Source organism: Chiloscyllium plagiosum, unplaced genomic scaffold, assembly GCF_037043375.1.
Source record: "Chiloscyllium plagiosum isolate Xiang-an unplaced genomic scaffold, Cpla_swu_hap1 HiC_scaffold_6, whole genome shotgun sequence".
NCBI lineage: Eukaryota > Metazoa > Chordata > Chondrichthyes > Orectolobiformes > Hemiscylliidae > Chiloscyllium > Chiloscyllium plagiosum.
Genome location: NW_028270144.1, coordinates 21,033,954 through 21,056,444, shown reverse-complemented (window position 1 = coordinate 21,056,444; position 22,491 = coordinate 21,033,954). Strand labels below are relative to the sequence as shown.

General features: G+C 37.7%; 1 protein-coding gene across 6 annotated transcripts in view; it reads left to right on the top strand.

Moving 5' to 3' along the window:
• Positions 1-1,056: 1,056 nt before the first annotated feature.
• Positions 1,057-22,491, top strand: part of mbnl2 (muscleblind-like splicing regulator 2) — a 131,416-nt gene continuing 109,981 nt past the window's right edge. For 3 of the 6 annotated variants that reach the window (XM_043691338.2, XM_043691334.2, XM_043691337.2), the window contains exon 1: positions 1,058-1,354. The gene's annotated coding sequence lies outside the window, so the exon portion shown is untranslated. Of the gene's footprint in view, positions 1,355-22,491 lie in introns of all 6 variants that reach the window. The other 3 variants (XM_043691339.2, XM_043691340.2, XM_043691341.2) reach the window with 2 other exon arrangements.

Here is a 22,491-nt window from a genome sequence, read left to right as displayed (position 1 = left end):
GAGATTTTCTCATGACCTTAGAATGCAATTGAAATATTCTCAAATTGCAGCTTATTGCTGATGCAAATTGAAAATGCGAGGAATGGGTGGCGTTCTATAATTAGATTTTTTTTTTAATTCCTCTCCCTAGGGAACTGTCATCCTGCTCAAATTTTTGATTTTAAATAATTAAAAGGTAAATTTCACCAGTGAGGGCAGCGCCAATTGGGCGTAATTTTAGGAGTAGCAAGTTAAGAATGCAACTGCGATCCTACTCGAGGACATTTAATTATTTGCAGCAGAAGAATAACGAGAGAGGACCACCGAAAATGCAAAAATACTCCAAATGCTGGAACTCTAAAATACAAAAAAAATGCGACTGGAGATTCTAAGCAAGCCGCACGGCTTCCGTGAATCGACAGAGAAATACGATTAACAGATTGTATTTTTTTAAAATCAGAATGGATGAACATCTACTTTGAAATAGGTGAACATTTACTTATTTTCGGTACACAACTCCTCCAGCAATCAGGAAAAAAATAGTAAAACTCATAAAGGAAGGAGCATTTATAGGGCGGGACAGTGAAAAAGAGCAATTTTCTACGAGAAATTGCAGATTTAGAGTGTGCACGTACAAAATCAACAATTTCATCCACTGGTAAAGAAACAAAATTCAAACTTTTATTAGAATTTCAGGAAGAAATGGTAACTTACAGGCTTTGGTTAAGATTGCACCATAGCCTAGGCCTTGTTACCATGGTGACGGCTCCGACAGCAACCCCGCCCTTTTCCCCTCCGACCTTCGGGGCAGATCAACTCCTCCCCGGCGCAGAAAGGGGAGGAAGAAGATACATCAGCTTTCAAAATAAAGGGACTAACGCCAAACCGAAGCATTCAGTAAGCATCAAGTGTAGAAAGTAATATTACTATAAGTTAAAATGTGGGAATATTGGAGCGGATTTGTGTTACAGCCCGTTCTCTCCCTCTCACAGAGTGTTGGGATACCCTTTCCCCCAAACCGAGAGTTGGTCTGATCCGCAGAGCTGTCAATCACTCCCGGCGGGAGCCGTTTAGCTGCAGTTGGGCGTCTGACGGCGGCGCCTCCGCATATATTTTATGAGTTCATGTTGTTGCTTTAATGTTTACCGTCTAAAACAGTATTTTTCTTTTAAAAAATCCCTTTCCCGATGCTACTTTAACTCCAATACATATATTAAAAAATGTTAGCGAATTTGTCTTTTGTCTCAGTTTAGAGCATAGATTAGTTTTTTTCCTTGAGTTTCTAGGATTGGGAAGACGTTTTCTCTTTTTCTTTTAAAAAGTACTAAATATCCATTTATCCACTGGAGAATTTATCTGTGGGAGCGATGTTGCGGTAAGTTGAGCTCTTGATGTCCCCGCCTCCACCTTGACATTGACTGTAATTTAGTTTTACTTCGTGTCTTTCTAATTCTAATTTATGGTTCACGTTTTATAAATAAATATATAAGGTCTCGTTTTGCGTTTTCCAGTACTGTTATGAAGTCTAATAGCTAGGCCTTAATCTCCTCCAGGGCAATTCCACTTCAGAGCGAAAACTAATTTAGATTTCCATAGATTAAACAGTTAAAAAGATAAGAGAAGTTCCATTTTCCAAACCTGTGGTGAAGTTCAGTAAACTGCCTGTTTAATTTTGAAGTTTCTTCATTAATGAATCAGTAATGGTAACTTAAGCAAGTTTGCCAACTGTTCATAGTCACCAATTTGTTACAGTGTGGTTGTCAAGTAGCTTAAGGGGCATGAACTATTACTCTCCATACAAACTCGGGAAAACTGATGGTCACTTTGCAGGTAGAACTGTAGAGAGAAATTGTTGTAAATTGATGACCTATCATCAGACTACTAACCCAACTGGATTATCCAACCCAGAAATGAAATTTAAATATAAAGGGAAACTTTTCAAATTAGGGTCAGAAAACTTCAATGTATTTGGAGCATGGAGTTAAAAAGAATTTTGCAAGATCCAACATGCAAAATTACCAAGACCAAAAGAGGAGATTGATCAGAACAGGATGAAGTTAGAAAATTGTTTTGTTCTGTTTTTAAAGGACCAGTGCTTAATCTTGCATGAAATTGATCATGATTCAAATGCTCCTCTTAAAGATAATGAAAGGCAGCATGTTTTAAGCTCCTTTTTGAAAATGTTTCACTTTTCGATAAAGAGGATGGTATAGTTAATTTAGCTGTAGTTTAAAGTTGTTCAGTTCTCCCAGAGGGTGCAGTAGAGGCATGCTGATGGGATTTCACTGGTGGTCTTTTGTGTCGCTGAAAGTCTAGTCTCAGGAGTGTTCTGATAACAGCTAGAATTTTTTTTGTCAAACACTTGATGCTGCAGCTTAAAATGATTGAAGTGGTGCAGCTGATCTGATATTGGATCTCTTTATCAATGTGTCCTTTTGAGAGAAGTGGCTGCCAAGATACAGGAAGTGTTTGACATATTCCCAATATTTATGGGTAAGGGGGCATTTGGCTGATGTAGGTTAATATAAATGTTGGTTTGTGAACATTCAAGGACAGACTGAGTTTATTGAATGTAGTTTATTGGCTTCAGATCTGGTGCAGTGTGTGCAACAACTCTGTGGTCATCTGCAAACTGTAGATCATGTATGTCTATGTCAGAAAGTGAGGTCCACAAGCATTCAGCAAAAATCCTGTAATACTAAATTCTATAGACAGATTCTGTGTCAGGAGGGCAAGAAAGTAGTTTCCCTTGCCAGGTCTTGTTTTAGCAATTTTCAAACCGCAATGTTGAAGGGGTAGTAAGGAAAAAGATTGAAAGAGTCTGACTTTCTCCTTGAAGCATGGCAGCTTTTATGTTAGTGACTGGGATTGTTCAAAATGGTGGCAACTACTCCATCAAGCTGCATCATGCATTTTAGTGCTCATATCAGAATGTTGGGATAGATAAGAAAAGAAATTAAATCCTATACTTAGACTCCCACTGCCCCATGAGACACATTTCCTCAGATCTGTGGGTTGAGAATTAGACTTTTCAGACATAAGAACGTGTGCCAGTCATTTGCAAGCCTGACTCTAGAGTTGATTTTGATTTATTGTAGTCATCTGTACTTAAGTACAGTGAAAAATCGTCATTTATATAAATGACTTGGATGTGAGCATAAGAGGTATAGTTAGTATGTTTGCAGATGACACCAAATTTGGAGGTGTCATGGACAGTAAAGAAGGTTACCTTGGATTACAACAGGATCTTGATCAGATGGGCTAATGGGCTGAGGAGTGGCAGATCGAGTTTAAGTCAGATAAATGTGAGGTGCCGCATTTTGGGAAAGCAAATCTTAGCAGGACTTATACACTTAATGGTAAGGTCCTAGGGAGTGTTGCTGAACAAAGAGACCTTGGAGTGCAGGTTCACAGCTCCTCGAAAGTAGAGTGGCAGGTAGATAGGATAGTGAAGAAGGCGTTTGGTATGCTTTCCTTTATTGGTCAGAGTATTGAGGACTGGAGTTGAGAGGTCATGTTGCAGCTGTTCAGAACATTGGTTAGGGCACTTTTGGAATATTGCGTGCAATTCTGGTCTCCTTCCTATCGGAAGGATGTTGTGAAACTTGAAAGGGTTCAGAAAAGATTTACAAGGATATTGCCAGGGTTGGAGGATTTGAGCTATAGGGTGAGGTTGAATAGACTGGGGCTGTTCACCCCTCAGTCGAAGGCTGAGGGGTGACCTCATAGAAGTTTATAAAATCATGAGGGGCATGGATAGGATAAATAGACAGTGATTTCCCTGGAGTGGGGGAGTCCAGAACTCGAGGGCATAGGTTTAGGGTAAGAGGGGAAAGATATAAAAGAGACCTAAGGAGCAACTTTTTCACACAGAGGGTGGTACGTCTATGGAATGAGCTGCCAGAGGGTGTGGTGGAGGCTGGTACAATTGCAACATTTAAAAGACATCTGGATGGGTACATAAATAGGAAAGGTTTGGAGGGATATGGGATAGGTGCTGGCAGGTGGGACTGGGTTGGGATATCTGGTCGACATAGATGAGTTGGACCAAAGGGTCTGTTTCCGTGCTGTACATCTCCATGACACTCAAAGCTTTGTTTTACAAGCATTACGGGCAGATCATTAGCAAATAAGGACATAGAGATCATCGAGTGCTTAGGCAGAGCGATGCATACGTGATGTCATCTGCTGTCCCCCCATTACAGGATTACAAGCTTAAGATGTTGACGTGTTCTCTTGGGGTTGCAAGAAATTTGTGGAAGAGCAGGAAACTTCTTAGTTGCTATAAGGATCTTTATAGGCTATTTTTTTCATTATTATTTTTGTGTGGAGCAAATTGATTTATTTTCTAGCGGAGGTCACTTTTTATCTGAAATTTTGCAATAGCATTACTATAAATCTTAGATGCATGATAGTGATCAAATTTTAGTTTCAAGGCTCACAGCAAACTTTTTTAAGCCTATCCTTGTTCAGGGGCACTTTAATCTTCAATCCATAATGCAGTAACTATGATAGAACTATGACAATTTATTTTTAAAATGCTGCTTGGAATTAATCTTAAAATTTTTTTGTTATCCAATCTTGGAATATTAAAATCTCTGATTTTTTTTAGATATTTTACTATTTGGAATGTTGAAATAATAAAGAAAAATTAGCTTTAATTCAGTTCACTATATTGAAGGAAAATACATAGTCATATGGACTAATCACTGGTGAGGTTTTAAAATCCACTCAATAAATTTAATTCTGCTGTGCATGTATTGAGGTGGCATCTTGGAGGTTAGTTGAAATTTGAGTATCTGTGGTCTGTTTAAAATGAGGATTTACATCATTGACTAATCTAAATTGATAGAGCAGTTATGTTAATACATAGCCCATTATTAATGCTGTTTTACAAAGTTTTTAAAAATTCACCAGTTTGTAGTAATCTTAATGAATTTACTCAGACTTTAGACATGCAGAGTAAGATATCACAGCATACTTCTCTAATTCTTTGTAAAAACCTTGAGGGACAAACGTTTTTAAAATACTTGATAAGAAAAATTTATTACTATGGACTGTGTATAGATATCATGATCCAAGGAATGCTTCATAGTCAATAATCCAAAGCTTGCCTTCAGTTGGATGCAAAAGATCCCATCGCATTTTTTTTAAAATAAAGAATAGAGCATCCTCCTCGTGACATGGCCAGTGTTTGTCCCTTGGCCATGCTGTCAAAGCAAGTGAACTGGTTATTCTTCTTCTTGCTCCAGGCATTAGCATTGTGGTCACCATTTTGAAATGTCATTGGTATTCAGTACAAAAAGTGGGTATGTCATAACGTGCAGTACAGCTCTCATCTCATCTACTTACTCCCAAGTTATAAGGTACTGGTAAGTAAAATATATGTTCATGGGGCGAGCAATTGAACCTACCAGTCAGAATACTACTCCAAGACCCTCAGATAAATAATTTTATGAATGGAATGTAAAGTGAGTAGATAAATGATTATACTGTTTTGTCCTAACCCGTAACTTTCTCTCTGCTGCCAAAACATTTCTTCAAACGTGAATTACTTAGTGATACAATTTGTTTATTCCTTTGTCATAGTTATTACAGATCATTGCAGAAGATGAAACTACTAAAATTACCTGTCACATAATCACATTTTCAAAAAATGTGGGATGCTTTAAATATTTAAAAAATGAATTGTCTGTGTTTTCATTTTAACTTATTTCTAATCAACCTGTAAGGCCATAACTCATTCCTATGAATTGAATCAGAGCTAGGGAAACTGTTCTACAAAATCCCTTGTGCTTTTATTTTCATAATTTCTAATCGTCCTGTTGAGAGATATTACATCTCTGGAGCAGGTGGGACTTGAACCCAGGCCTCCTAGCCCAAAAGTAGGGACACTATCACTGCACTACACGAGCCCCTGTATTTTCATTTTAAATATTTTCCAATCAACCTGTTCAGACTTGTTATTACATACCTCTGGAGCAGGTGCAATTTGAAACCAAGCCCCTTGGCCCAAAGGTAGGGACCTTAATCACTGTCCCAAAAGAGCTCCTGTGTTTTTATTTTAAGATGAGCTATTTCTGCAGTTAATTATCAATGGAGCTAAGCCGCAGCTGTCCTGGATTTGTTTGTTTCACAAGAATCATGTGCACACTAACATGAACTAGCCATATTTTTTAATCTGCTGTAATTCTTAGTACAGTTGTTTCAATTTTTGTCTTGATGCTTCATGTAAATGGCAGACATGAAAACCTGCCAATGGCCTACTGAATTTGTTGCACAAAGTTATGCCTTTTTTTTTCGCCTCCAGTCTCTGAAGATCAAGGATAACTTCCTTTCACTCTGGTTTCATGGGTTCTAAGATGACTGACGAGCCCAGTGCACAATCTGCAATCTCTTTCACATGTATAGATGAGGTGATTGGAGGTTTGTCTGCATTCTTCAACATCTGTACTTTGCCTCTGGTTGCACCTGGCAAAGTTTCTTGATGTGATTAGTGACTTCTCAAATTATCTTTCTCCTTTGTTTGATCATGTGCCAGGGATTCCCATGAGTTGGTGGAGATGTTTGATCTCTACAGGGATGCTTTAAAGACATCTCTGAAGTCTTTCTGCCCTCCTGTTGGGAGTCTCATTCTGCACCTAAGTTCTGAGTAGAACAATGGCTTCATATTTCAGGTGTATGAATGACATGTCTTGCCCATTGGAGCAGAATTTGTATGATAAGTGCCTCAATATCTAGTGTATTATGATAAATTCTCCCTACCTGCCTGGAACTATGTAATCTCCTGGAAATGTGAGAAAAAGGCCAGTTTTAAAAAATACCTAAACCAACTGGAGAAAGGAAATGTGGAAAATCTTCCTCAGATCTCTGTAGACGTTAGAAACTAGTCCAAGAGAAAGCACAGGAGATGTTGCAGGTTATCTCTTTTCTGAACAAGGTGATCTCTATACCAGTCAAAAGCAAGTCCAGCATTCTTAAAGTAACTGAATCAGCACTGACTGCACAAGCTGGCAACCTGCTCCACAAGTGCAATAGTCTCTGGGCAAAGGTAAAGCATCTACACCAACGTATCTCTCGTTACATAAATCATATATTTAACTGCTGGTTTTCCCCCTCCAATCTATTGAGTTAAAATAATTGGACCACCAAAACAGTCTAGTTAATTAATTGTTTTATAAGCATCACTCAAATTACCCCCTGAACTTGTGCCTTTGTAAAGCAGTACAAACCCAGCTGTCAGGCTGTTTGAGCAACAATAGTGCTTTATAATAGGACTTTAAAATGTGGCCCTCCTCTGCATCCTTACCAGTGCCTCAATAACCCCACCATGCAAGGAGACAAATACTTTACATTGTATTCTAACTGAGGCTTTGTTTTATAGTGAATCTTCATACAACTTAAAATTCTATTTGTTTTTAAACCATATCTTTATGGTGTTGGCCATGACCTTTCAACAGTGATGTGCTGGGATATTATATACTTGAAGTCAATCTGCACTACAAATCTTCTCAAAAATCGCTAATACCCAGATCTCTTTATCACTGCTGATTTTATGTTCTATGTAGATATTTATTGTTCACAAGAAGTTCAATTGAGGACTGTTTTTTAAGTTAAACATAGCTTGTCAAATATCTGCCCATTCTTCCAGTACATTTTGCAGAAACTCAATACCCTATGCTGTTTTAATACCCTTTGTCAAATCTTGGATTAATTAAATTTGTAGATCATTCTCCTAAATCAGTAGAGATTTGTTAATAACAAAGATCCATGCACCTGTCCTTGCAGAGCACTATTGCTTATCTGTCTCCAAACAGATCCAAATCCAGTGAGTACAACTTTGTCTAGACAGCAGCAAATTCTCAAAATATTGCAGCAGATTATCTGATTCCACAGGATTCAATCTTGTCAAGAAACCTCTTGCAAAATACTTGGACAAAAGCTTTTTTGAAATGTCAGGTTAGAAATGGCTGCAAGGCTATCATTGTCCATTTTCCTGTTGGCATCCTCAAAAAGCTGATGGAGTTCTTAACCTGTTTTGGAAGTTGTATTAGTTGCCTAAATGGGGTATACAGGGTGTGTTTAATGATCCCTTTGAAGATCTTGCTTATTACTGAAATGTAGCTTGTTGCTTGGTTTCCACATAATCACCCTTTTAAAAACAGGTTTTTAAATTGTATGTGATATTTATAGGATGTGCAGTATGGTTGAAGTGCAGCTTTTAATTATCTCCGATATTTTGCTGGTTTAAGATGATGTGCTCCTTTTCTTGAAATTTCAGAAATGCAGAGTGTAAATTTAAAATTACACCATTTATCCAGAAACATGGTCTGAAAAAAGTTTTGCAACAGATTAGAGCCAAGTCTTTTATCTGCTGCCTTAGTAGAAAGAATGGTTTACAATGAAGGAAGGTGGGACATAAGTAAGCTGATTTAACAAATCTCATTAAAGTTTATTGCTTTGCTGACTCTAACATTGGGAAGTGACTTATTCCATGGGAACATGTCCTCCCAGTGTTATGTAGCGATGCCTAAAACTTAATAAAACTGCCACTTTAGTATTAAACAGCAATTGAATAAAATCAGCCACGTATCAACTAAGCAGCACAGCCATACAACCGGATTTATTTCTACTCAGTCCCAGATCAGCACAAAATTTCCTTTGGAAGGCTAAAACTGTGATGTGTAGCTATTTTGGTGTCCTGACTCTGAAATCAACATTTGCCATTTATTTGAATAATGGATTATGTGATGTAAACCATTATTTCAAAATGTTTTTGGGTCAGCCCAACCTTGAAATAAAACTGAATCTTCAAGCCTCAGAAAACCAAAACATAAACTTTTGTTTTCTGCGTAAACTGCATCTTGTTTGAAACAATATAAAAGACATGGAGCACTCTCATATTTGTTGATCCACTGTGGCAGAACAGGCAAGCTAGAGCAGCCGGAAGCTGGATCCAGGAGCTGGAAGAACCAAATGTATGGTTGCTGCAGCTGTTTCTGTTTCTTAGCTAACATTGGAACCAAGGCATCATAATCATCAGGAACCGATATGAGGAGATTCTGCAGACATGTACCTTTTTGGTGAGATTGTTGCCCAGGAACTATAGTTGTGTGCTGCCCCTAGCCAGCAAGCAGGCTAAATAGTGGAAAATGAGATAAAAAGATTTTGTGAGGAAGAACATTTTGAAAGACTTTGGGACTAACATAGATGCCATAACTGCAGGACTATCCAGGAATTCTGAGATGTTCATCGATGTATCAGCTTCTTAAAATGTGAGTTTGTAACTTCTACTGAATACAATTTGACTGTTAATTTCTGTGTCTTTGCTCATTTTTGGTTTGCACAAGAGTTTTGAAAATTTACATCTTGTTAATTATTTTCTTCCAATGGGATTGTTTGGGATGTTTGGTTCTTTCATCTTATTGGTCTCATGGGAATCATAACAGTTAAGTCACATTCTTCAAGTGTATCAAGTGGAATAACAATTTGGAGAGATGATTCACTGAAAGTACCTCACAGTTGGTTTTTAGATTCAACTGATGTAGCTTTTGTTAATCACTGACCAGTTTGCAATGAATCACATTGTGTAAATACAATGGTATGCAGTCATGGTGAATATTTACACAAACTCTGAAAGCTACCCTCCCATTAAACATTGACTAGCAGAATATCCTTACTTAATGCTGAACAAATATACCTTAACTTTTGAGTAATAATAGTGAGATAAGTTTCTATGATTCTGTTTCAGTCAGATTTTGTTTTGAGAATATATATCCTAATCAACAGACTGTGTGTTTATACTTTGATTAGCAACAGAGCCAACTTGGTTAATAACCTAGTAAGTATGTCATTATTGATTAAACCAAAATACTGCAGATGCTGGAAACCTGAAGCACAAACAATGCTAGAGGTACTCAGCAGGTCTGGTAGTATCTGTGGAGGGAGAACAAGAGTCATCACTTCAAATCTGTTAGGATTCTTCTTCAGTCTCTTCTATCTCTATGTTGCTAATTGAAACTTGTATGCTGCTAGTTGAGTTTGGGTAGTGATTCATGAAAGTGGTAACAAAACAAACCAGCACTGAAAACGAGATGTTGTCTCTGTACATTATCAACTATCATTTTTACTGATTCTTTCATCAGATGTAGGTGCTGGCTAGGCCAGAATTTTGGCGCCCGTCCTGATTGCACAAGAGAAGATGTTCATATTCCACCTTCTTGAACTGCTGTAGTCTGTGTGGTGTAACTGCACAGACGCAACTGTCAGAAGAATAGCTGTAATGAGCCATGGTTCTGCTAAACCATAGAATTGAAGATAACATTCATAATCTTGTCCTTCAGCTGAATTAATCCTTTCTCTATCCCCTGAATTCTACTTAATATTTTACCAGAATGACTCAATAGATTTTCTTACTGAAGTTTATATTCACAGAAATATCTAGTTTTACTTAACTTTTTATTTCTTTTTACATTGCATACTGTAAGTTAAAACTTTTTTAAAAGCTCGACCTGTGTTTGAAGTTGGAGGAACTGTGACAGTAAATTCAAAACAAATCTTTGGAAAACTGTTTGTGAGCAAATGATAAATCTGTGGAGTTTACTCCAAAGGGATAGATGCTTGATTCATTTAGTTGGATGTTAAGTTTATTTCATACACTATATCAAAAATATTATTTTGAGTAACTTGAGGCATGACAGATGACAAGTTTAATATGCATGGAAAGAGCAAATGACTTGGGACGTGGTGACTGCTAAAGCATGTCACTGCTGGGACATTTCTTTGTCTGTTGTCTAGGGTCTGTTGCAGACTAATTGGTAATGATTGATTGCATGATCAGTCAATAACTCCATAATCATTGTATGGTGCAGCTACCAGGGTGGCGGAAGGGAAAGTCGATTTTTCATCCTCTCTCATTTCCTATTTCCAGTGTTTTTTATGGGTTTACCTGGATGTTTTCATATTTCACCATTCTGAACTTAAGTGCAATGTTCTATTTTAAAACTGGTACTTTCCCAGCAACATGTGACACGCGTAAACTTTCTGTGACATGGTCCCTAATCTGAACTTTACTTAACTAGCAGAACATCTATCCCATGTGTATTCCAACTCTCTTGAGATAAAAGCAAAAATTCAATTAACACTTTAAAATTATTTTTCAAAACTTTACTAAGGATTGAAGTACCTACAATTTACCAGGAATTTGCAGATACTTGTACTGCGGCTAATGCGATTGTACTTTTCTCTCTAACTAAAAATATCAAGGTTTTGATATACTTGCAGGGTACCATTATTGTTCATTGAGTTAGTATGTGAGATCAGACACTGGAATTAAGTTCTGGTCTGATAACTTGCCATGGCATCAAATTGCCCAACAGCTCTTTGATCTTGAGTTTGAATTTTAGCTTTTTCTGTTGATGTTTTGTTAAGTACTGACTTAACTATTCCAGCACTTTCCTATTCACTTGCTTCCTGCTGTTGTAAATCTGAGGTCATCCAAAACTCTGCTTAAGCCTTTTGATGCACCATGTCCTGTTTAATCATCGTCCCTATGCTCACTGACCTACATTGACTCCCCGTCTTGATTTTAAAGTTCTATTCCTTGTTTTCACATCCACCTTTGGCCTTGTCCCTTCCATCTCAGTAACATCTCCAACCCCACAACCTTCCAGGATAACAGCACTCATCCAATTCAGCCTTTTACACAACCCTGATTTTAATTGTGCTATCATTCATGGCCATGCTTTTAGCTGCTGTGACCTCAGTTCTAGAATTCCTTGTTTAGAGCCCTCTACCTCTCTAAATCTCTTTCCTTCTTTAAGATGCTTGTAAAAACTCAACCCCTTGGCAAATGTTTTGCTTATCTAGTCTTACTTTGTGTAGCCAGCCCTTTTGCATGAGAGGTTCTACCTAAATGTATGTAGTCGTTGCATATAGCTGGTGGTAACATGAGGCTTGGCTTTTGATATTGACCAGCTGGGTGGTTTGAAAGATTTGATGACTTCCTCACCAGGCATGGATATTTTAGTGAAAGACTTTGGTTTCAATTAAAATAATCTCTTGATAAGTAGAGAACTCAGCGAGTTAGAAAATTAGACTTATTGCTAACTGACAATAATGTTGGGAGGGAAAGGTCAGTTTCAGATGCCCCTACATTTAATGACTTTAAAGTGCTAACAAATAAGATATTGAACTTGGACATACATTCTTGTTCTTTAAGCTCTACTTTATTGCCCTTAGTGCTTATATAAGAAAGCACTTGAGTATCTATGTTCATCTAATTCTGACCTCTTGGCATCCTGAATTTCTTTATAGGTGGTTACAATTCCAACTGCCTGAGCTCTGGAATTTCCCCTTAAATGTCTCCATTTCTTTCCTCTTTAAGTTACTCATTAAACATACCTCTTTAAAACAAGATTTTTGTCATCTGCTCAATTGTCTCCATGTGTAATTTCCTATCACTTTTGTTTTACAATATTACTATTATATTCATTATGCCAAAGGCACTATATGAACACAAGTTATCAATGGAAAATCTAAACTGAAACAGCAAAGACATTGGTGAGTAAAATGATACTCCTTGTATTCGCTGTCATGCTGCATTTAGAATGCACCCAGAGAACTGGAGATATATGAAACTGTTCAGTTGATAATAGACCTTCTTTGGCGTTATTTAGTGATGCCGGTGTTGGACTGGGGTGTACAAAGTTAAAAATCACACAACACCAGGTTCTAGTCCAACAGGTTTAATTGGAAGCACTAGCTTTTGGAGCGCTGCTCCTTCATCAGGTGGTTGTGGAGTACACAGTTGTAGTTTACCCAAGAATGTAACTTTTTAAAAAATGTTTTACGATTTGAGCCAGGTGCTGGCAGATGGGACTAGATTGGGTTGGGATATCTGGTCGGCATGGATACGTTGGACTGAAGGGTCTGTTTCCATGCTGTACATCTCTATGACTCTGACATATGAAAGAAGTGAAACGGATGAGAGACTTAACAAAAATCAAGGTATTTTTCAATGTACAATTTCAGTTACATCACACTGTAAACTTTTGCTATAAATTCTGTGTCTTACAATCTTATACTCCACAACCACAACCACAATCCAAAAATGTGCAGGTTAGGTGAATTGAACATGCTAAATTGTCCCTAGTGTTAGGTGAAGCGGTAAGTGTAGGAGTACGGGTCTGGGTGGTATACGCTTCGGCGGGTCGGTGTGGACTTGTTGGGCCGAAGGGCCTGTTTCCACACTGTAAGTAATCTAATCTAATCTAACCACCTGATGAAGGAGCAATGTTCCGAAAGCTAGTGACTCCAAATTAACGTTTTGAACTATAAGCTGGTGTTGTGTGATTTTTAACATCTTTGACAATGCCCCAGATAAATCAGAATTGATTCCCAGAATGTTCACTACAAGTATTGTTTTGTCACTGTACTTGCACTTCTTTTCTCACTCTGTAGTCTTTTTTGCTTTGGTCCATTCCTTTTCTATCTCTTTAGTTTCCCCTTTTTGATTCTGATTTATAACTTGGTTTCTATCTGCACCCTTTCCTTCCTTTTCTTCTCTTATGCATTCTGTCCAGCTTTGAGGGAGAGCAAGGGATATTGAAGAATATTGATAAACATTTTGTTGAGGACTCATTGTATTTTATGGTGGGTGCTGATTGAAAAGAAGGCACTCACCTGGGTTCCAGACCAATTGGTTGTAAATGTGTTTTCAACCCTCGAGCCCAAGTTGACAAGGTATAAGATGTAAGGCACAAAGAATGGAGATGGAATGAAATTCTCTCCCCTTCTCACTCGCTTTCCACAAACACACGCACACAAAAAAATGAGCAGCAAGTTCCATAAAACAGGAATATGATAATGAACAGATCTGCTTATGAATTGTTGATTAAGAAATAAATATGGCCTGGACATCAGCACAACACCCTCCCCCCCCCCCCCCCCCCCCCCCCCCAAATGACCGTGGGGTATTTTGCATATGCTGGAGAGGCGATAGAAAATTTTGGTTTTTTTTCCTCTATTTCTTCTAAAGTTTTTTTCCTTTCAGAGATGGTGACATTTCTTTAAAGGCAGTTATGAATTATGTTTCCATTGCTCTTTCTGAAAGCCATATGTGCTATAAACTTCTGTGTACAAAATCTTCTTATTCTTTTCAACCTTAATGATCTTAATTGTACTATAATTTTATTTACCTGTACAAATAGCTTTTTCCTAATTTTGTTACTTCATAATTGAAGTTTTATTGGAACTTCTCTTAACTTGCTTTCTCTGAGGAGGTTTTCTCTACACTCTAGAATGAGATTTCTTATTTATCATTTCTACAAAATAGTGTTGTCAAATGAATGGCTTCAGAGATTGATGAAGTTATACAGCACCATCTGGTGATGTAACTCGGAGCTCTTACAAACTGGTAGGAATATTAATGTTTAAAGTTTCCATTAGACCACCCCGAATGATGCATTTGGAAGTGTTGAAATTTTAACATAGGTATTTCTGTTGGAAATGCTTACATTACAAGTTGTGATGAAGTTGGTAAACTATATAGCATTTTTACTTTGAATAAGATTGTATGCCTCCCGATGTTTAGAGGTCTGCATCCTAGCTTGCTTACAGAAGGATTTTCAAAATGGCTATTAGAAGGAACTGTATCATTCAGTTAGTCTTTAGGAAGATTTTCTATATACAAGACTTTGAGTATAATTTGTAGAAAATTAATTTGAAAAAACATCAAAAAACAATAAGTATCTTATTGAAAGTTTTGGTACTGAGCAACTCTTTATTAAAGTTCTGTATTGCTTTACCTAAACATGTTGGAAAATTTTAGAAATGTACTCTTTTCAACTATAATAGGTACTAACATTGATAACTGCTGTTTTGATTCTGATGGGATTGGTTGCACAGGAAACCTCAGTAGCATAATAACTGCAATAATCTAATGAGAGCAGACTTTATGTAGTAAACTTGGAGGTTTGTTTGTTTTTGTCAGTCAGTTTAGTAAATTTCTCTTTCTTCTTGAAAATTCATTGTTTTGTTTTATCTCTTGATGTAAAAAGAAGTTGAAGTGGACAGGTTAAAATCATTCTGAAAAGACAGGAGGAGGTATACTTAGCTGTTCTTCTATTGAGTACTACCTATATTAATGCTGTTGAATTCACCGGCCAGCTAACAACATCCCTGAAGTAAACTTAGACAAGAAGTAATATACTTTTGATGCTAGAAACCTGAAGTATAAAGGGGAAATGCTGGAAATACAAACATACAAGTGAGCATATAAATTAGGAGAAGGCACAGAAGCAGATCATTTAACCCCTTGAACCTGCTCCTCCATTCAATGAAATCTTGTTTATAATCCAATGGGTTTATTTGAAAGTACAAGCTTTCGGAGCACTGCTCCTTTGTCATGTACCTCGTGGGCAGGATCATTGGACATACAATTTATAGTAAAAGATCAAAGTGTTATACAACTGATGCTATGTATTTACATTTTTGTTCAAAAAGCACATTATCTATAGACAGTCAGTCTGTGACATTTTATAAATTCCTACTTTGGAAATAGAACCAGTCTGACTCAAAGTTGGGATACTGACAGACTCTAACCTTGCACCTTTAATGTATTGGCTGAGTTGAGATGTTGCCTTTTTTTAATACTGACAAAACCTGAAGTTATCCTGGAACTGTTGATTTGAAAGAAGTTCTGGAATTTAGATATTAATCATTCAAAACTTGCATCCCCATTCTAAGTGATTAAAGACTTAAAAGCAATCTACCTATGTTTAATGTATTGCATCAATTGTATGATACTTTGATGTTTCACAATAAATTGTGCCCTATGACCTGCCCAAGAGCTACCTGACAAAGGTGCAGTACTCCGAAACTTGTACTTCCAATAACCCTGTTTGACTATAACCTGGTGATGTGATTTTTAACTTTATCTACCTCAGTCTGACAGTGGCACCTCCACATGGCCGATCTGTTTGTGTTTTAAATTCCACATTCCTACCGAACATCCACTTTACAATATTTAATGACACCACCCCCATTGCCTTCTGAAGTAACACAATGAGCTGAGAGAGGAAAAAAAAGACCTTCCTTCTTTGCATGAGGGATGTAATTTTTAAAAACAGTTCTGTCTAGTTCTGGACTGACCCACAAGAGGATGCCTCCTTTTCATGTTAACTTTGTCAAGACCATTCGTGGTCTTGTACATTTCATCAAGCCACCCGTCACTCTCCAAAACTCCAATGGAAACAAGCCAGGCCTTTCTAGCCTTTTATCAGAAGACAACCAACTTGCTACAGGTGTCAGTCCAGTAAGCCACCTCTGAAATGCTTCCGACATGTGGTCTTCCTAATGCATTGTATAACTAAAGTATAACATTCTTCCTTTTATATTCAAAACCTCTCATAATAATAAAAGGTTAGCATTTCATCAGCCTTAATCACTTGCTGTGTTTGCATACTAGTCTTTTGTGACTCATGCAGTAGAAAACCTAGATCCGTCTGCACCACAGTTATGCAGTCATTCTTCATTTAAGTAATACACTGCTTTATTTATTCTTGCTGCCACAGAGAACAACTTTGCATTTCTCACATTATATTCCATCTGCCAGATTTTTTCCAACTTGCTTAACCTTTTCTATGTCAGTCTGTGTCCTCTTTACACCATTTTCCCACATAATTTGATGTGATCTGCATTTTTAGCCACAGTGCCTTCGCTCCCCTCATCTAAGTCATTTGACATAAATTGTAAGACAATGAAGCCTCAGACAGATCCCTGCAGTACTCCACTTCTCACATCCTCCAATCATGGATAGGATGAATAGCCAAAGTCTTTTCCCCAGGGTAGGGGAGTCTAAAACTAGATGGCGTGGGTTTAAGGTGAGAGGGGAAAGATTTTAAGGAACCTAAAGAGCATCTTTTTTCATGTAGAAAGAGCTGCCAGAGGAAATGGTGGATGCTGGTACAATTGCAACATTTACAAGTCATCTGGCTGCGTATAATAAATAGGAATGGTTTAGAGGGGTATGGGCCAAATGTTGGCAAGTGGGACTAGATTAATTTAGGAATTCTAGTTGGCATGGACAGTTTGGGTTGAAGGGTCTGTTTCTATGCTGTATGGCTCCTTGACTTGATAAAAAGACTATGCGTACTCCGGGTGCCTCAATCTTCTAATCATGCTAGTATGTTACCCTTACACCATGTGCTTCTAATTTGTACATTAACCTTTTATGCGGTACCTTGTCAAATGCCTTCTGAAAATCCAAGAACAGTGAGTGTCCCTTTATCCACAGTGCATGTAACTCCTTCAAAGAATTCCAGCAAGTTTGCTAAAAACAATTTCCCTTTCACGAAATCATGCTGATTCTTCCCAATTACTTTGGGCTTTTCCGTGTCCAGACATAACTTCCTCAATAGTTGATTCTAACACCTTTTCCATGACCGATATAAAACCATCTAGCCTGTAACTTCAGGTTTCCTCCTTCCCTCTTTGTGCTGAGGAGTTTTATATGCTCCTTTCCAATCTGATGGAACTGTTACGGAGTCTATCAAATTTTGGAAACATAATGCCAACGATCTCATTAGGTACTATTTTAATGCCACTGAATATAGCCTCATTGCGCAATACCAAGTCTAGTTTAGCCTGTTTTGTTGGTTCCAATGTATGCTGCTTTAAGAATCTATCTCAAAAGCATTCTGTCAACTCCTCATTCTGCCTACCAGTGCTAGTCTGATTTTCCCAGTTTCTAATGCTCAGTAGACCAAGCAGTGTCAAACTGAATTTGCTGTTAGCCTTGAATGTTTGTTTTGGGTTGGGAGGGGTAGTACGTATGTATCTCAAGAGTTCAGTTTCGGGTTGTCATTGGCTCGTGCTTGACCTCTGCAACTGGAAGTTCAACTGCAGCCCAAATTTCTTGCAGTATGAATGCATCTTTTGTGTAGTGCCTTCCCCAGTTGTCACAGTTATGTTGCTGGTGAACAAGACAGCCTTTCAGAATAATAATGGTGATAACTGTTTTTAGTTCTGTTTGGTTTTATGTGAGAATGTTGACAGCTTTTGATACCTAGAATCTAAAAATGGTTCTTGATTGCTGTTAGCTTTCCAAAACCTTTTAGGGCTTCTGGCTATGTGAGATCCGTATGTGTGGAGCCAACAATGCTAACATGGCATTACGTAACCTCAAGGCACCTTTTCGTCTGAGCTGATTTAGATGTTTTGAGCACTGAACTGTATTGTTGATACAGTTTGCTTCCTTCCTATCATCTGCCCCATTTTAAAAGCAACTATTACAAAAAATTATAATTTTAGGTAAGATATGCAGGTAATGCAAAGATGATTTTGTAGTATGGCTTGTTGTGCTTTTTCCGTTTTGTAAAATATACTTCCTCTCTCAAGATTCATGATTGAAGCAGGCAATTTGTAATGTTACCCTATAAGCAGAACAATATAGTTTTTCTTTACTATTTCAGCTGTTTGTTTTCTTTTATTTAGCATAATACTGATTGGTTTTGCACAAATCAAATCATAAAGTGACTCCTGCGCAACCTTGGTTCTAACAAAGTCTAACAGCAGCATTTTTGGTCAGATATGATGAAAAGTATAAATTCTCATTTGAGTCAACATCTCATGTTATATTAATCATTGCAAGTTATTTTCTGACTTTTCAACACAAAGCTGCTTGCTACATCAGATTAAATTAGTGTGCTTATTCTTACTGCTTCTTAGCATATAATGAAAAGCATGCCATTTGTCTTAATGGTGAGTTTAACTCAGTCAAGATGGCAAAAGAATATTCATCACAGTACCACTAGCGGAGAATACTTAATGTAGTAATGTGGAATAAATTTGCAGATAAAAGAAAAATGAAATCTTGGGAGTGTATATTCTCCAAGTAAAAACCCGTTGTCCCCCACCCCCAGTGCATGGAAAAAGTTAAAAGTCTTTATTGTCCTGTTTTTTAAAAAAAGAATGTTATATGTCCTGCGGTGATGATACTTGTTACTTTGGATCTCTTTCTCTAAATGATCATTGCAGTGATTTTACTGTAGGAGAAAACCGGTTTGAAATGGAATTTAATTTGATGTAATAGGATTCAAAATTGGAGGTATGTTGATTCTGCAAATCATCCAAAAGGGTGAACATGATTTGCCTGGCTAGCTGCATTTATTTCCTCAAGATTAGGCATTCTCATGTTTGCCACATACCAGTTTAAAGAAGCATTAAATTTAACTCCACTTATTGTTTATGGAGCAACCCTACTTTGCAATTAGGTGGTGCCAATTATGTCCCCCCCCCCCCCCATCCTTTCTTTCCCATTTAATAATATCCTTCAAATGAGTGTATAAACCATTGGAATTTAAATCTTTAGAGCTTACTAACATCTTTGCCTTCAATGTTCAGTGCCAGCTCTGAATTTCTGTGTTTGAGCCTGATTGTTGCCCAATAACATTGACATGAGCAGACAAAAAAAGACAGGATGCCCCACCCTTGGCAGTGATTTAATCATTTTCAGGATCTGTTCTAGCAAAGCCATCCTGTTTGGAAGTTGTCTCCACTTGAACAGACACCATTGTGTATCATCAAAGAAAGCATTAATGAAATTTTGTGTGTTCCTTTTGCTAAAGCTTTCAATTATTGTTAGAAAGGAGCCATTCTCTACTTTTCGGATATGATTCCTGAAATTGTTAATCTTACAATGAGCTAATCCTTGGAAATTATTTTGAACTTGTCCAGTTTGTGTTCCCTTGTAATGGAGAGCATGTCAAGGCTATGATCTGATCTTGAGTGCTATAGTTCTAAGTAGTCAGAAAAAAAAGCAGCTATGTGTAAAATCATATTATACAATTTATAAGCCTGAAAGCCTTGTCATTCAGGGATACACAAAATTCTGCTGCAAGGCCTGTTTCTTCCAGTAAGCCACTGCAGAAATTTAGTTGGTTTATTCTTCAGAGTTCTTTACTTGTGTGAGAATGATGTTGCACCATGTGGTTACACCAGTTCTAATGCAGAATAAAAGGAAGCTGACTCATTTTAAAGCAAATCTAATTTGCACTTTGCGTGTATTACCTGGGTAATCTGTGCAATGGTTTTTTTAAAATCAACCTACACCATGATTACATTATTGAAATAAGTTTTATTTTGGCAGAGAGCAAGTGAGACACTTGGGTGTCACATTGCAAGGTTTCTACTCTGGTGAAATATTGAGTTCCTGAGGTGCTTGTTATTGTGGCCTGACTTTGGAAGAGCTCCATAGTTCTTGGCCAGCTGTGTGGGTGGACTGCTTTCTAATGGCAAGCATTCCACTGGAAGGGGTGGAAGGAAAATCTGACAATATCCCAAGTCATCCCGCCGCGGATTCAGTATCAGTCAGCAAGGGTGTGGTGTCTCAACTCTGCTCATAACCATTTGGTTGTATGGCACTGTTTGCCCACCAGAGTTTTAATGAGTCTGCAATTCTCATAATTCCGATCACTTCATCTGAACTATCAACATCTTTTAGCATCCTACACCAACTATCCCCACCCCTACCCCTCCCAAGTTATAGCATAAATGCTGTCCCCTCCATACTTCACTTCAAGTCTGAAGAATCATCTAGACTTGAAATGTTAGCTTGCTGTCTCTCCATGGATGCTGTCTGACCTGCTGTGATCTCCAGCATTTGTTGTTTTTAGTACAGATTTCAGCATCTGCAGTAACTTGTTCCTAGAGTTTTAATAAAGGCAGTGTACATTGCATGTTTTTGCAAACAAGTTTTGGGTTTATATCATTTAATTATGAAATAGATGGAGCTTTTATGTCCTATTTGTTGAAGTTGACTTGTATATAAATCATGTGCAGATCTCCTAATTTGAAAAGTGATTGAGGTGTGAAGGGAGCATATTGAAAATTTATGCACTTTTTAAAAATTTTAATTGGAATGGAGAAGATTTTTTTCTTCAAGGATAGATGATTGTGACGGCACATGCGCGTACACAAACAGTGAGAGCTGGGCACAGTGCGTTTCATAAGCATCTGTTAAATGTGTTGTTTCAGCAATGTATATCTAGAAATGAAATCCAGGACCACTGTTAGCTACCTTTAGTGTATAGCTTTTCTTTTCATAGAAAGCTTGAAGTATTTTAGAGGAAAGGTGGAAATGTTCTATGCAATGTAAGCATTTTAGTTCCCCTCAGATTATTGAAAAAAAAAGAGTGCAGGTAGCTCTCATCAAACCTTATTTTGCCACCATTGCAGTTTTGGACTTGGTTCCAAACCCAAATGGTTGGGCTGGCTTTTTGAGCAAATATCACTGTATCCCTGTGGAATCCACTTAGGTGCAGGGTACTCCATAATACTGCAACTTTAAAGTTCATGTTTTTGCAGCCAAGTTAAATGAACTGGCAATCTTTTAGCTGTTGACTTAAAAATTTGTCATGCTTTTTCTGTGTTAAGTCTTTTTTCGATAAAACTTTCACATCACAGGGGGTAAATATCTATGGCAAGCAAGTTTAGCTGGAGCAGCTAACATTGGTCACTGCCACATCAGTTTCTAATTACAGAATTTGATTACAGTATTAATAAAAAATGGTATTACTTGATAATAAATACAAGGTGTCTCTCCAAAGTAATCTGGAGGAGGACGTGCTATCAGAATAATGTTTGTTAAACATGTGCATCACTAACTCTATTGTTTTGGGTCACTATGCAAACTTGCTAATAAAGCCAAATTAAGCCATGGGCCAGATTTTGAGTAGTGGCAATCACACGCCGATTTTCAATCTGCTCCTTTTTTAATTTCTGACACAAGGTTTTGATCATTTAAAGTGTGATGTGTGCTTTAAACCTGACAGGTCATGGAAAGTAAATCATGCTGTACATTTTCACACCAGTAGTTGCTGTATTGTGATTTTAAAGGACACTGGCAGGTCTGGTGAAACAGCAAATACATAAAGTAATTGTGAGATGAGCAAAGTACGATGACCGGTAAAGAGTAACGTGCTGGAGTCCAGGTGTGAAGGGTACTTGGTAAGTGTGGAATATTTGGAGTAGGCTGGGGTGGAAGGTGGCTGTTGCTTCCAGGACCGTAGGTGTTGGGAAGATTGGGTCTGGGATGGGGAATGGAGTCGACTTGAGGGGGAGGGATAGCTTCCAGACAATATCCCAAGTCAGCATGAGGGGAAGGTTAGCCTTCAGGGAGTGGATCTCTTCCGACAGATGATTGGGTAATATGGGGGTCTCAGGTTTGTGGGGTGGGGTTCGCCAAGAAGCAGGAGTGGTATGGAGTCTCAGGGTTGTGGAGTGGTATCGGAGGGTTGATTCTAGTGGTGGGCGGGAGGGGGGGGGGTCTATAATATACTCAGTATCAGTGCACTGATACTAACATTGTTTAATGAAGATAAAATCAAAACTAATTATCTTCAAATTTTTAGTCCTAAATATACACATTTCTTTTGGCCTCGATCTTCATGTTGAGAGTGTAAGAAAGTGATTGATATGACAATGATCTTAAACTAGTCTGAGTATTAAGCC